Here is a 17,407-nt window from a genome sequence, read left to right as displayed (position 1 = left end):
ACATTGTGAGTCAGCGCGTCGTATAATACCAGTTAGTAAACGTTACACGCAATGAAAGATTCAATCAAACAATGTAAATAATTTCCTGAATTAATGATTCTTTGATTTCAGGCTTTTCACGAGCTTGAATACTCCTGATGTTACTACTTATTTATAGAGATTATATTTATTCAGTTTTTAATGGCTCTGTATTATTATCATTCTGTCATCATTGTAATAAAACTGTGCACCGACAGAGGTGTCACAAATATTCCGCTACTCCCATTCTCTCTCTCTCTCTCCCATTCTACCTCTCTCTCTCTCTTTCTCTCCCCCTCTCTCTCTCTTTCTGTGTGTTTTACGCAGCATATGGGGAAATGTGTGTCTTCCATCGTTGTCTACGCATTGTCGATGTGATAATAATAATAATAATAGCTTACATTTTAGTATAAAGCTCTCAATACAATGTTTCTAAGCGCTTAAAAAAAAAAGTGATTTGAGCCTGCAAGTTATACATGTTACATAATTCTAATAACGATTTTATGATAACAATTTTATAATAATAACAAATAATCTTTACATAGCACTTTATAGATTAACAAAAGAAATATAATTACATTGCATATTGAACAGAAAATGTTTAAGTTGGGGACTCGCGTACTTCATGGGGAAGTTTGTTCCAAAGTCAGGGAGCAAGAACAGAAAAAGAAAACCGAAGGAATATCGCTCAGTCGTGTCAATGTTCACACCAGCAGAAAATACAGTTAGTTCGCTAGTCATCATTCGATCATTCACAGTTGCTCATTCCCGGTCTTCATGGAGCAATTCTGTCGATATTTAGTTGATTACCCTCGTTTCAGCCCGACGAGACAACGTTTCTCCTTTCTCCCCTCGGCGTAATTACAAATAGACCATTCAAAGGAAACGATACCAATGCCATTGCTTTCGATGCGACTGGATGAAGTGGGTCGAACGATTTACATTACAACAGCACATTTTTCTCGACTTTTTCCACAATCCTTTAAATTAACATATACAATAAGGCTTTATCAAACGATTCCATTTACTGATTGAATAAAATGGTGACATATCAGGGTTGAGAATAAATGACATGATTATACAACAACGATAAAACATGTATGTATCGAAAATACAGCAAAAGAAACGAGGTGTTTGGATGGATTTTATTATCCATTCGGAGATTCGTTTTTCACTGGTGAAAATTTCCAAATTAATCTACAAAAAGGAAAACAAATCATAATCGTAGACAAATTACACTCTAAGAAAAAGGGTGCAAAAAGGGTGCACAATAAGAGTTTGCACCCTTTACATAAAAATGAACCCTATTAAAGGAAAAGTGGTTAAAAAAGGGTGCAATATAAGATTTTGCACCCTTCCACAAAAATGAACCCTATCGACCAAAAAAGGGTGCAAAATAAAAGTTTGCATATTGCATGCATATTCATGATAACTTTCCACGTGTTCACATAAAAATACATTTATCATGATTTGTTAAGCAAATTATGACAATGCACATCAATTTTGTGATTTGTATTTTCCTTTGGCAATCATTAACCAATAGATTATTTTGTCTGATTATGTTACAATTACATTCACGTTTTAGCAATATATATATTGATTATATGATTACTAACCAAGAAACATCATGCATGTTTAATATGTATTTGTGTACGAGCAAATTTTACCAGTATTCCTCGACGATGGGTGCAGGATTTCACGTTTTAAAGGGTGCAGGGTTGAACCCCTAAAGATGCTGCTATTGCATCGGTTTGCACCCCTAATGGAGCACGATTGAACCATTTAGGGTACTTATTAACATGTCTCCTAAAAGGTGCAATCTGGCACCCTCTTAAAGGGACGCTTTACTACTTCAGATAAAAGGGATTATACCACCCAGTGAGCCATCGAGGTCACTGTGACAGTTGGCTATCTCATTAACTCAGCTCTCATTTAACAAAAGAAAAAGAGGATCATGGGGGACCAACAGGCACCGATTTGGGAAGTTTTCTATATAGAGGGAGCAAGTAGCTACAAGTAGGACAGTGTGCCTTTAAAGGATGCAGGAATGAACCACAAAGGGTACTATTTCCCCTAAAAGGTTCAATCTGGCACCCTTTTAAAGGGTGCTGGATTGCACCTTTAAAAAGGGTGCAGGATTTAAAACCTAAAGGTGCTGCTATTGTTGTATCGGTCTGCACCCCTAAAGGTGCATACTTGCACCATTTTTTCTTAGTATACAGTAATGGTAACATACAGTCATTACATCTTTAGTTAGGTGAGTTACAAGAATCCTTTTTTATAAGATAAGGATGCCAACAGAGCTAGAGGATAATCGAGGACAAAGGGTAGGCCGAGAAGGCGTGTAGAGCAGTGAAGAAATGATTCTAATCAACCATTTATTTTCCATTCGCATATTAGTTCTTCACTGGTGAAAGTTTCCAGATTAATTTACAAAAAGAAACAAAAATCATAGTCGTAGAAAATTGCAGTAATGGTAAAATACAGTCATAACATCTTTAGTTGGGTGAGTTACACGAAAACATTTTTGTAAGGATGCCGAAAGAGCTAGAGAGTAGAGGAGGACAACAGGTAGGCAGGGGAGGCGGGTAGATCAGTGAAGAAAAAACAGAAACGAACAGTGAGCCAATAGAGAGGAAGTATAACATATAGTTTAGCTGCGTAAATTGACATAATGAGAATAAATTAAAGGCTAAGTCCACGCCAAAAATAATTTGTCTCAGATGCAGAAAAACAAGAGAAACAGAGCAAATTTTTGTTTGTCCTCCTCTGCTTTTTTTGGAGTAGATTTGCCCTTTAATCTTTCGATTTCTGCAGTTGTGTTCAACATTTCAGCCACACACTGGGAGGTTAAATATCTCGAACGTCGATATTCCTGGGGCTATGTCTTTTCTTTCTTTTTCTACCATGTTTTTTTCACCGAAACTATGGGGCACCGTTCAATACCTTTCGAACCTGTCACATGCAATGTTGACGTTGATGAGCCAGATCACGTGGTTAGCCCTAACCCTCCGTGAAGGAAAACACGTTAAACATGTGGTGTCCATGTGTTATTGGCGTAAAACCGCCATTATCTTCAGGGCGAAGACAGATATCCTATATACCCGCATATCTCTACTAGCAATTTTGACTTATGAAAAAATTAATACTGAAACCATGCTGAAACTTAGCAAAATACACCCCAAAAGCAGAAGAATATTAAAGAACAGGATCAAGAGGATAAGAAAATGTAGATGATGACAAAGAAGAAGTAGAAGGAGGAAACAAGAAAGGAAAAAAAGAAGACCTCTCCTTTTGATGACCTAGATTCCACTTGTAGGTCGTATTACACCAGATCAAGTATTTGCCAGGGTGGGGGATCGCCCTATACATGGTACGCCACTGTTTTTGTTGTTGTTGTATTTGCCGTTATATAGCAATCAGCCAATTTCGACTTTTATCACCAACTATTTGTTTTCTTATTAAGAACTTCAATTGGAAAAAATAATGGACCTCTCTCTTTAATTATTCTAATTTTCTGTAGGTGACCCCTTTTTTGTTAGGGGGGGGGGGGCTACGCCATTGCCATTTACGGGCTTAAAGAATGGTATCCACGGGAAAACCAGGTGTGACACAACATTATCACCTAAGCAATTGATTCATCTCACTTTGTGAAGTAGCATGGGTCCAGCTACGATGGGTGCAAGCGAACAAGTCAATCTTGTGATGGGAGGGGTGAGAGGGTGGGTCGGTCATAAGGAATATACCCAACACAAAGTTAAGTCCTTTAGTCCTAAGACCCAGGATCAAGTATCTGGTCGAGGGTTCAAATTAACACCTTAACCATATTAAGAACAATTTATTTATTTATTTATTCATGTCTTCTTTGTAAAAAGCAGGGTGGTCCCATTGAAGCCGCAAGGCCTGCTTTCCAACAATGCTGAACCAAGAACCGAAATGTCAACCCAAAACTTAACACTCGATCTTTGACGAAGACAAATGCCAAATCAATTATGCGGAGGGGTACTATTATCTTCTATTCAAGCTGACATAATTCCCTTCCCCCATTATTTCACCGTCTCCCACATTTTCCTGCTTTTTTGCGGATCAATAGGGTGCCCCCTCCGCCCTCATAGCTACGCCAATGCACATATCCCTGTTAAGTTGTCCCGCCAACCCCCAATTCCAGTCCTGCTGGGGAGGAGGGATAAGGCGAAAATTGAGTTAAATAAAACTCGCCATGATCGCATCTTACTAGTTAAAATAAATCAGACAGACATATCACGAGCCTGTTCTTAAAACATGTAAAGCGTCTGTACATCGAACTCTAGTCTTATAAACATCAAATCAATTTGTCAAGAAAAACAAGAACCAGAAATTGATTGCAACAGAAAGATTTTTTCGCATTTCGCATACTGCATATTCGTGATACAATTGCAAATCATTTATTTACCACTGTCATAAAACTAAAATGAATTTCATCATGTCCTACACCAATATCCCCGCTGCTGAGCAAACCAGGAGAAAATAATCAAATTTGATTGCTTTCGATATAAGTGCTCAGAGTGTTAATAACTATATAATTTGGGACGGAAGCCTCGCTGTAAAAAGATATTTACTTGTAAGTGGATTTAGTGCTTAGCAAGGTTTCAAAGTGGTGTTGGATTTTAATTTGTTCTCGTTATTTTCATCAAGTTGTGATTGGGTCGGGCATTCATCATGTTCATATACGCAATTTAAATGAAAGTGCATATGTCTGCGCGTCACATTTAATTTCCCGACATGGTTTTGAAAATGCTATTCTTGAGCACTTGGTAAATTTACACAATATTAAAAGGAGAGATGATTGCTTCGACCCAAATTTCAAAATAAATCAAGATTAATTCAGCCTCGCTTGATAATATTGCGGGAAACATCAATACGGAATGCGATCGCTTTGCAGAAAGTTTAAACATTCACCGTCTTTTAAAGTCGACACATTTTATAAGTGATCATTTGACGTTTCAATTGATGTGTCAATTGATAAGTGGCAATCTAATGAATTAACTAATTATCCAAAGTGAAACGACTGCGCATTGCTTTTGCCCCCCGCCCCCCGAAAACAAAAACAAAAACAAAAACGTGCTAATGAATGAGAGTATATAGTCAACTCAAAGTAAAATTAAAGGGGAAGTCCACTTAGATATTAACTTTGTAAAAGTGCCGTAATCGAATGGTTTAAGCACTTGACTGGAATTTCGAAGGTCCTGGTTCGATCCCCGACATAGCACTAATGTCCTTTGGCAAGGCATGTATCTACAATTTGCCACATTCGACCCAGGTGAGGTAAATGGGTATCTGGCAGGAATTAATTCCTTGAAATGCTATAGAGCGCTGTAATGGCAGCTAGACTTAAGCAGGGGTAATATTTAATTTGTGCGCCTCAGAATAGAATTTCTTAATAGACGGCGCTAATATATATATATAGCCTATGCGTATCATTAGTATTATTATTATCAGTATTAACAAGAGCAGAAAAAAGATAGCAACATGTTAATGAAAGCTTTAGCAAAACCCAATTAAGAATAAGAAAGTTCTGAATATTTGAAGTTGCGATCAGTCAAACACAAACTTACAACTGTGTAACGCCTCTTGCGAGGTTTTCTCCCTTTTGCTCTGTACTGAAAACAAATTAAAAAAATTTAGCCTAAAGAAAATATGCAATTAAACAAGTTCCCTACATGTTATTGTTAGAACAAATATGTTTCGATACAAGCCCAGTATGAAACCGATTTACTCCGTCATCAATAACTTAGAAAATGAAAGTTAAAGACGATTCGATGCTGAGCAAATTTGTTTTTCACTGATGACAACTTAAAAAGTTCACAACATTTTTTCTACTTTTAATTGCTCCAACTGTCATTCATTAGTTTCTTTCGTTTTCCTTCTTTTATTAATACCGACTAATTATCACAATGGACATCCCCTTTACTATTAATATTCACCATCCAAAATGATCCATGCCCTGGATACAAATCATGAAAATATCAAAACAAAAATGGCAGAGCGCCAAAAAACGATACAAAATAATAATAGCAAAATACAAACAAATATGGAAGAAAATATCAGAGGGAAACTGACGGTGGCGTCTGGAGAAAATAATCCAACATCATGTCTCATGTACACCCACATGTATAGAAAAGTGGATCTAACAAGAAGAAAGGCATGTTGATATAAGTAAATGTTACGCTAGTTAGGGAGATAATAATATGACAAATTGGTTCCTCGAGTGAGGATATATAGCAATTACCATGCCCTCATTTTTTTTAAATTGGATTGTACAGGAGAATCTAGATTTGGCAACAAGCACGTTTAGAGATTATTGTTTTTATCCTCGCTTAAACATGTTAAGGTCCTAATATTGTTTTGAAAGCTCCCCCATCCCTCCAGTAATGATACAATTAATACAAAATGAGATATAACTAAATTATTGTATGTATGCATTCATTCTTAAGTATCATTAAACGGGTTCTAGAATCTAAGTAATCCGATTAGTCAATTGACATCACGTGGGCGTGCATTCGTTTTGCGATAACACACGTTCGATACCTGCCAATATCGCTTCCGCGTAATTCAGCCAATTTTTTGTGTGCGTAATTTTCAATTTATAGATCTAGATCTATAACAATCTAGGACTAAATCTAGTAAGATCTATCTATCTACACCTAATATCTAGACTATAGTGTAAGAATGTATTGCCGACCCGTCTTACAAAACAAATAATGCACTGTTTCGCCCGTGTGTTAGCGCAGTCCCAGTGTACTCAGTCTAGTCAGAGCGACATCGACGACGCACTTGCCCTGTGGGCTCGTGCATTATCACCTATGTGCACTGACTAAACTTTGTTAACAAACTCGCAACAGGACAATATTTGTATAATAAATGAAAACATAATGATTTTTTTTTGTTTAATGGTTGCATGACACAAAGGTCAGGCACGACTTTTCCCGAGTTTCCTATTGTCATTGATTGAGTTGTCAACTTCAACCTGGACCATATAAAACCCCCTTGTTTTCCCAAAAGAAATCACCGGAAGAGTCTCGACTGGACACACAAACGTAATTATGTGTGTACACACTTCGTAGGTGTTATCCTTCAATAAGGACTTTTAGATTTGCACGTCGACATAGTGGACTGCTACGTGTGACGTCATTTTAAGGCATTGTGACTGACAGTGCCTTTAATAACGGATGTCACACGTAGCAGTCCACTATGTCGACGTGCAAATCTAAAAGTCCCAAATAAAGCCTATTTACGGCGGAAGGAGGGAGGGGGGTGGGGGCACTCCCATCTCTACGCCACTGATGACAATGAGGCGATTGAGGGGCATCTCGTTTTCTTCTATTGAACGAATCTGAGTTTGTTTATTGCCTATCGCATCGAGTCCACACTTCTTGTTAGCAGCAAGAGCGAGCGACTTGATTGGATTACAATCAAATTTTAAACCGAAGATGTCACTCAGAGCCTATCAAAATGAGAAGCTCTTCTCTTGGGATTGTCTTTTTACAATAACAGTCACCGGACAAGAATACTTCGGGGCATGGTGTCACAAAACCTTCTATAATTAACAATTGACATGTATTTATAGCAAATGTGCTCTTAGCCAATGAAATACGCTGATTTTAGCAGCTGATAACAATCATTGTATCTTGTTATTAATAAACAATGTTTTTATAGAAATGGAGCTATTAAAGAGGCGTGTTATCACCGAACCCTCTGTGACAAAATGCAATGTAATTCACTTGTTTAAAGCTCGGTTTTGATTATGCTGTAGTGCTAGCATATCAGTGGATAACAAAAAAACATGGGCACAGTGTCATATCCGAAGCTATAAGTATTATAAGTATGCACGTGTATGTAGACCTCTACTTCTAAATGTTATCGTGATTCAGGGGTTATGTGAGAAACCCTCATCTAAACGCGATTTCGAAATCGACATTTAATTTACCGAGAAGATCTGAGAGCCTGTGATTATCTAATTTGTGGGTTACCTTCCAAATGTCCAGTGCGGGAAGAAATTATAGGAACTACTTGAATTGATTTGAATTACCCCCCCCCCCAACAAAATGGAAAGACAGGCCTAAACTAGTATGTTTTGGATAACGAAAATGTGCTTGTTAGGGTTATCCCAAAAATAAACATAACATCAAGTCATAAAGTGTAAAAAGCAACATAAAACAACATACAAACTAAAAATGAGGCCATCAGCCATCTTCTACTTGGAATAAACAACATCAACAACAACAAAACAGTCAATCAAGCAAACAAAGAAACAAAACATGACGTTTTTTAGAAGATGAAATAACCCCCCCCCCCCCCCAAATAAACAAAATAAAGAAGGAAATAACCCAAACACGCATGGTGTTCGTTATATTATACCAAAATCATGATGGTATAAGCGGTGTAAAAACGGAAAACTTTCTAAAAGTAAACCTATACCTTATTATCCCCCTTATTACAATAATGAATTGAATTATGAACTCGTTGTAACGGGAATATTTGAGCTTTCAATTCGCCAGTAATTCCCCTAATGGCCTTTACGCGGAGCGGTAATTTGGTATACAATGACGCGTTTGTTTCTGGTGCATATTGATGTCTGTTATATTCTAATAATGCCCGGGTTTGCAGCATCCACTCTTGTTAGGACGACATCTATGTTCAAAATTGAATTTAAAAATAGAGAGAGAGAGATAGAGAGACGGAGAGAGAGAGAGGGGGAGAGAGGGAAAGAGAAAGAGAGAGAGAGAGAGAGAGAGAAAGGGCGGGAGAAGGAGATAAAGAGAGAGAGAGAGAGAGAGTCGGGGCGGGGATGGGGGACTGACAGAGAGCGAAATGTCGAACGTTTCCCTAAAAATTGAATAACTAAAGACGTAAAATAAAAATGAGGTATTAAAATGAGGAAGAAAAAAAAACCTAGCTACCACAACCCTTTCAAAATTTAATCCTCAATGTCGTTTGGCCAGATATTGCACAGTAGAACATGTTCACATTGTATTACCCTAGCTCTCCTACCTCCTTGCTCTAACCTTTGAAAATGTCATTAAAAAAGTGCTCCTTAATTTGGGAATTACGACTCCTTTGCGTGTTCAACGGACAAACACACCACTAAACGAGGACCGTGCCCGGTTAAACGGTTATGACGACTTGCAAGCATTCAAGCAGGCCCGCGAATGGAGAATTATAAGCAAATGTTAATGATTTACGCGTGTACATCCTTTAAAATTAGCTTATAAATCTCGCGAACGCACTTACAAAAAGGCCAAAAGACCCTCTCCCGATGGTGCAAGCAATATATGCGGTGTGATTTATGCGTTGTACAAGCGATTGTTTGCGGGTAAAGTCACGCGTTATGGCTAAAATGTTAAACAAATCAAATTGTTTTCCGTCTGTGTTACTCCAGAAAGGCACGGCGATACCGCTGGGGAGGGAGTCGCTAGCAATTTGTCACCAGTAATTACCACGCTCGAATGTCAGTAGAATAATATACGTCGGAAGATGTATGGGAGGTGTAAATGGGAGGTGTAATAATGACGAAATCCCATTTGCAGCTACGATTCTCACATTGTATTCCGCATAGATTGATCACTAAACTAGTATCTTATTTCGTACTAGAAAAAAAAAGAAGCCTATTTGCAAAAACGACTTACATGCTAACATGAAATACGCTCCAATGTGTGTATTGCTAGGGTCCATGTCAATAGTGTTGATATTTGATGAAAACTGTTAGTGTTACCATGGACCTATTACGAATGGAAATTCATCGTTTTCTTAACGAATTCATGGTGATTGTCTCCGTCAATATCGTCCCAATAACATTCCTTACATGTTTCTTCACTTTGATCTCATGATGATCACCGCCAATAAGCCGGGACAGAATCAAGATAGTGATTTTAAACACGTTAATCTACATGCGCAGAAGATAATAAATCGCTTAAATCATGGGAAATCGATGTGCAGTTCTGGTTAATAATTGGAAATTGTTGTTCCGTGTACTGTGTTCTATTTTTGAAAAACATGTTGATATTACAAGATAGGTTTTGTTTGAATTGTTTGTGATTTAAAATCCCGTTTTCCCCAATTTCCTCATAATATTCCAGAATTACAACGCACAGGGCTTATAAAGATCATAGCTTTCTAATTGTTTTACAAAGTCATTGGTGCGTGCAGAAGTGTGCAAATCAGTATTAATCAATTTCATATCACCCAAATCGTCTGCTTTTCAACTTTGCTGCTCCCCATTGGGGATGTTTTTATTGAAGACATACTCTAATACAGAGCACACCATCCAAACAAACCCCAAGAGAGGGAAACTGCTCTTTTGCCAATGCCCGAAAATGCTTACGCAGTCGTTATTGTTAAAACAGCTAAATGTTCTCATTAAGATGTACATACTCAGAAGGCGGTGACTATCATTGGATCAAAGAAAGAATCACGTTGAATGTCCATCCGTAATACGTCCATGGTGTTACAAAGCGCCCTTTTGTATGTTCATGTATATTGATACTACACCTGTTAATATGTTTCATACACATCGCACCTTTTCACTTGCATCTTACATCTATAGACTAAAAACTCCTTGAATCGTATAATTACCTTACAGTACAACTGCCTAATATCATGTAGCGTTTACACAAAACAGGTATACCATGTTTACACCTGGGTGAGGAGCGGCGAATGGAGATTAATGTCGTAATCGCCAAGGGAAACTAGTGCCATGCAGGCTCCGAACCATCAAGTTGGCGAAAGCGAATATATCACTATATACCACTGTACATTCAGTATGATCATGCATGACTTAGAGAAAGGCAAATAAGGCATCTTTAAGCTATCGACAATCAATTAATATCATAATCATTAGATTATCAGAAGACCACGACCTAACTGGACAAGGTTTATAACGAAATCAAAGCTAATGATTATGAGAGAGTTTTGCCAACCGAGTTCGAATTGGGCACAGATTGGCGTCTACTGTTGGGCAAGTACAAAACAAAAGAATATACGCCAAGTTGTGACAACTGATTATAGCGAGATACAATATCATACATCCCCTCCCTCCCCTCACTGATCGGCCGTCAGAAGTAAACAACTGCCTCCAGAAGTTCAACAGATCTTTGTAACTATCACCATTTTTAATTGGCACTCATATTTCATGTTCGAAAGGTGACCAGTGTTATAATTATTCCTTAACGAAAATATATTTGTGTACATCTGTCTATGACCCGTCTTTAACACTCAATTATATTTGTGTATTTTTTGTTGTACTCCAATACCCGTGTCATTTTGAAAATAAACAGACGGACTGACAAATGGAAAAGACAATCATTGTGTCTCATCCGTGACATTTGGTCACTGGTAATTGAGCACCCAGAGCAATTTATACGACCAATGGCTCTTTCCTGTCACGCTTGAATCAACATGAGTTGAAACATTTATATCGTAGTTATTACAACAGTAGCGGATACCGGGCAGGGTGTGTGTGTGTGGGGGGGGGGGGGGGGCGAGGGGAGAGGGGGAGAGAGGGGAGGGGTAGAGGAATTATAGTTGGGTACATGTACATGTATGGTGATGTATCAGGTCCATGGTCAATGTATAGCGAAATATAAAGAAGGAGAGAACGATTGAAACATAGAAATACGATAATTAAAAAAGGTTGTAAGAGTGGCATGGATACAGATTTTAAAAAAGAGAAAGATAAAGCGAGTTTGAAATTAGGGGGAGAAATCAATCTATAATTCATTGCCAATATAATGCTTTTATTTATTATGTTTAGGCTATGTCTACCATAGCTACAGTGTACTTGTCTACGATCAGAAACCATGCAGTTTTCGACACGCGACACGGCGGCTCTAACTACACCTCATTAACTACAATTTACGACGTTTGGTCAATGATGCATTACCTGTATACAAATATTATTTTACCCATTGCCATACCAATACCGGGTTGTTATTATAATTATGATTGCGTTACTCCATAAGCAGACGTTGCCAGTCTGGAATACCTGACAATGTTGATTCAATTATGGAAATACCACCAAAGAGTTGGGCGGGGTGAATTGCTCATAAATTTATTAGGGACAGCGGTTTATAAAGTCATATTGTTAAATGACATGTCGGAAACCCGACACACGGACGAAATATGGGATATATATTTGGATACCAAAAGAAAAAAAGTGGGTCGGGGCATTGGTAGAGTTAGGGAGGGGTACACCGCGCCGTGCAGGTGGTGTCGTGTTGTGGTGCAAGCCTGCACTGCTGCGCCTGCAGTACATCAAATGTTTCCCGACCCCATTAAATATTTTCGACTCCCAAATGCACCCGAAAAACCTCATAGCCATTTTCCCTTTTTTGTCAGCCTTATCTCGGAGTTGCTTTTTCCTTTCAGAAAAGCGTATTAAGGTAACTTTACAATTCCCTGAAGAAGAACAAATCAAAATCAAAAAATAAAATCTTAGTCACTTCCAGACCGCTCTGATCAAATGGACCAATTTAAAATGAGTTTCGGATTTTTGATTGGTCCTTTAGAGGAATCGAATCGCACCTACATATAACTCCTCATGATTGCGATGTGGCGCTATGAATAAGAAGAGGCATTTCTTCCATTTCTAATAGGGGGGGGGGGGTAAGGTTGCAGAAAAGTTTTGCGTTCCCAAAGTAATTAGACAATTTAACCCACAAACTAACTCCTTATGATTTCGGCGGTGTGCTATGATTAAGAAGAGACATTCCTTTCATTTCTTATAAGTGGGGGGGGGGGGGGGGGGGGGTAAGGTTGCAGAAAAGTTTGCGTTCCCGAAATCATTAGAGAAATAAACCCACAACCTAAAACAAAAGTAAACGTTACCAATTTGTCTACATTTGCTGAAGAAGGTTCAAAAGATCAATAATTTCACCAGCATAAACGCTTCAAGGATGGGGAGTGGATTGGGAGGGGGGGGGGGGCACTAGCGACTCCCGTGTAAGTATGCATATGTAATGCAATGACAAGTGATATATTAATAGATTAAGATTCATGGCTCACTCGCGGCAGGAAGGAAATGAAATGATACAGAACTTACACACGGAGCAGCAGGATAGGAAGACATGTCCAATATGATCCCCAAATATGTTATTTATGAGGAGTCATTTCAAGTGTGTGATGCTGTCTGCCGCATGTCTGGACACTGGCAATGTATTGGAGAAGACAGCAGGGGTGTCGCTTAAAGGAGGGGTGAGGATTGTCAACCTCCCCTATCTCAAATTAAAGTAATATCAATTCACCCATTGAAAGAAGAACTTGTCATAATAAGATTATCACTAGACAAATCAATATCAAAATAGTACTCCTGTACTAAATTTTCTATCAAATGTCTATTTACATCAATATCAAATATTTAATGAAAACATAAACGAACACCAATTTATCATTGGATATTACTTCACGGCCAAATATTGTCTGTGGAACGAAAAGCATGTGTTTAATACAATGTTAAGATTCGTTAATTATAAACAAAACATTTCACCTGTATCATTGTTAATCGTCGTGAAACCCTGTGCTTTTTGTATTTTTTTCGCATTCAACATTTCACAAATGTTATCTTATGCCTTGAAAACTAGATTATTAGTGATCTTAACAAAGCTTTCATTAGTGCTATAAATACTCTAATATAATACTGTTATATACCAATTCAAGGACACAACAACAACACTGGTCTTGGAAGGAGTTTCTGCAATGGGATTGTCACCCAAACAACCAGTCGAAACCTCTTTGTTGACATGTTGACCATGTGAAAAGAAAAAAGGTCGTCAGAATTCGATTATAGGCTTTCCAATCAAAATTCTTTCATTTATATCTGAAGTTCAAGGCTTACTGCGGCATTCATGAGGCAAATCGAATTCGGCATAACTACGTTTCGTTCGAAAACGAATCCCATGAAATGATGCCGGTGCTTCAAGGAAAGGTCGAAGTTTGGTCCTTGGATTCCAATGTGAAAGAAACCAGTGAAAGAAACCAGCGAAAAAAAGTAGTATCGGCTACTTGGAGACAGAATCTTTATGCTACATTATATAAACTAACACCCTCCTGGACCCTGTTTCATGAAACTTTGAATAAATAACAAATGCTAATTTTCTATGACAAAGTTGCTCTCAGCCAATCAGATGTCACGATTTCAGTAGCTTATAACAGTCATTGTAACTTGTATTGATATCAAGTTTTATGAAACAGGGCCCTAATTCCAAACAGACGATATGTAGTACTGAACCCTAATTATTAGTTTTCAGGTCTTAAGTCTACAACTTAACAAGGAATATTAGGTCTACATGTAGTGAATAGCACTGCACTTAAACATGTGTATGTTGGACTGCATACAAAAATGTATAGTCCAAACTTGTAACTCATTTCTGGTCATATTTTAAAATATCAGAGCATTTGAAGAGAAAACCTTCTTCAGGGCGACGATTCTACGTAATATCCTTACGCAGAAGACTAAATAGAACGTGAATGTTCATAAGTTATTTCCCTATTTACCAGAAGTCAACCTTTCCTTTAACGTTAATAAGTACGGCGAAGTTGGTAAGAAGAAATCCGAGATGATGGATAATAAAGCTCAATTTCGATCCGACATAATATGATAATGCGTGGTAGCATTTTTACGCGATTTATTAAAGTGACAGCGGAGAGGGCCTTGCTAGTGCGTAAGTTCAGTGGTTACTGGTTGCGTTTATTGTTTCTTAGCACCAACGTTGCATAGCAACAGAAATTGGGGTAACGATCATTATATCAGAGTGGAAAATGGAGTAATGGAAACTATATCAATGTGAAACAGTTACTTTTTGGCAGCCTTGCACTTTACTTTATAGCAATCGATTTCAAATGTAACAATCTTGATCATGTTGATTGTTGAGGTTGAGCAGGCTACAACCTTCTGTACCAGGCGTTTTCCCCACCATATGTCATGATGAATGATTGTAAAATAAGTGTAATAATATACACATTAATACAAAAAAGTGGCAACTAGTCTAGCGAGCATAGTACATATTCAGATCTCATATATTGCAAACTAACACCAGCAAAGACAATGTGTTTCCCATTCTTGAGGCTAGATTAATTGCCATTGATAAATGAAGGTATCATGTTCCATAGAAAGGAAACTTGGGATAACGATCATTATATCAGAGTGGAAAATGGTGTAATGGAAACTATAATAACGTGAAACAGTTACTTGTTGGCAGCCTTGAAGCAATTAATTTCAAATATAACAATCTTAATCATGTTGATTGTTGAGGTTGAGCAAGCTACATCCTTCTGTACCATGCGTACCCCATATATTTAATGATGAATGATTGTAAACTTAGTGTAACAATATTGACATTGGAATAGAAGAGATTGCAATTTGGAAGTTCATTACTAACCTACAATCGATCTATCGCAGTTAGCGAGATCCATGATGTGAGAATTTTGCATTGTTAAACATTTGTTTACTTTGTATTTTAGTTTCCCCTCTCTTATTATATTTTGGACACATATAGGGCTTCAAAAACAAAATTATTAAAATAATACCAATACAATGTTATACAAACGTTGCAGTCAATAAAATCCAAAATGTGAGCCGACAAAATACAGAAATGAGGCAGCCTCGTTAGCGCAGTAGGCAGCGCGTCAGTCTCATAATCTGAAGGTCGTGAGTTCGATCCTCACATGGGGCACTGCTCAGCTAGTCTTTTGCACTTTCGGATTTTGTTGTTATTGCCTTTTGTTCATAAAGTGATTGTGACAACCTGATTTATTCTTGCTAGAAAATAGAGTTTATATCTTTCTAGAACTGTGTTGATCAATAAAATCACGAGAAGATATAAACTGTAGGTCTATAATGAAGAACAAAACGTATTGTCATATTTACTTCATGAAGAGAGGAGGGCAAACAAAATATATTCCAATTTAAAGGGCACAGAAGGAATTTTGAATTCGGAGGTGAATATTATACAAATAGTATATGCTGTTTACGAGTGCATTAGTGATATTCACTGCACGCGGGTTAAGTCACAGTAGGATAAGGAACGAGACTTGTCGAGTTCATTGTCCGATCATTGTGACCTAACCGAGTGCAGTGCATATCAATGATGCACAAGCTAAAAACATGTATTCCTTGTCTTATAAGATGGGTCTACGATATGAGTATAAAGTTAAGAAATTGACGGTTGTTATTACCAACATACACTTCCCGTGGATATGGTTAAATCAATGCACACACACGTGATCTATTTCGACGGTTTCATTGGCTTCCATTCTTGAACCCAGTTTATAAACATGTATATTATATTGAAAAATGAAATTCATGCAATATTTGCTACATACAACTGAGGGTATTTGCGATTACTTGCTTTCGCGTCAGATTCGTGGAGCTAAGACAATGCAAACAAAAGGGAACAAACCTAGTGGGCATATAGTGCATATTCTGATCTTATCTATTCCCAACAAAGACAATTTGTTTCCCATTTTTAGGCTAGACATATTGCAATCGATAAAAAATGGTATTAGGTTCCAAAGGCAACCTGAAACAAGATACACTTTACTTCAAAGTCCTCAAGAAACAGTTCAACGTCGAAAGATATCGCAATCTGCAGGTACAGACTTTATTTTGCCACTTAAATACAATTTCACTACGCCTTTTGACAAGCCTAATCGTTTCAGTCTCTGACTGTGCCAGGATCAGCTATAGAAGAGGGCTTATGGAATGCAGTCGACCGTGAAGTCCACATAGTGTTATAGTTCAGACATTTTGTTACCTATCCATCCTATTCCGGTTGACCAGGGTTTGTGTCTGTAAACCACACAACATAGGCCACCAACGAAAGCCATCGAAAATACCACACCTTTTTGTTATCATGCTTATCAACATGATTGGATAAAAAGATGAATACGACATTGACGGAGTATGATAGTGACCTTGAAGGTCATGTTTTTTTATTTTTTTTATCTTGTTATGGTAGTTGTTACTGTTGTGTTTGAACACGCTTATCATCAGTGTCTTTTAAGGAAAAAGTTGAGTTTAGGTAATTTTTCCAAGTATACAGGTGTACACACATATTATATACCCGCCAAAAATAAATAATGATGTTTCGTACTTTCTTCCGGTACACCCCCCCCCCCCCTATTCAAAATGTCTAAACGCTTCAATGGACACACAAACACACCCGCACATAAATAGACGCTATGAATTTTCCACTTATCTTTACACGTGTTGTGATCACAAGGATCCAAGCACTTGCTAATGGTCTGTGGTGTTGATAGGGATGTTCACAGGATGGCGGTGCCCTTTTTACAACGGTCTACAAGAGCGGAGTGCATCAACGGGGCCTTAAAAGCCAGAATGTGTGTAGAACATTTGTTT

General features: G+C 37.8%; 1 non-coding gene across 1 annotated transcript; it reads left to right on the top strand.

Annotated features, from left to right (window-relative positions):
• Nucleotides 1-15,649: 15,649 nt before the first annotated feature.
• Nucleotides 15,650-15,722, top strand: TRNAM-CAU. Its single transcript has one exon. It is a non-coding gene; the product is annotated as a tRNA-Met (tRNA).
• Nucleotides 15,723-17,407: the final 1,685 nt, after the last annotated feature.

Source organism: Strongylocentrotus purpuratus, unplaced genomic scaffold, assembly GCF_000002235.5.
Source record: "Strongylocentrotus purpuratus isolate Spur 01 unplaced genomic scaffold, Spur_5.0 spur5_scaffold_18, whole genome shotgun sequence".
NCBI lineage: Eukaryota > Metazoa > Echinodermata > Echinoidea > Camarodonta > Strongylocentrotidae > Strongylocentrotus > Strongylocentrotus purpuratus.
Note: the sequence above shows the minus strand (reverse complement) of the source record. Positions and strands in the feature narration are given on the sequence as shown.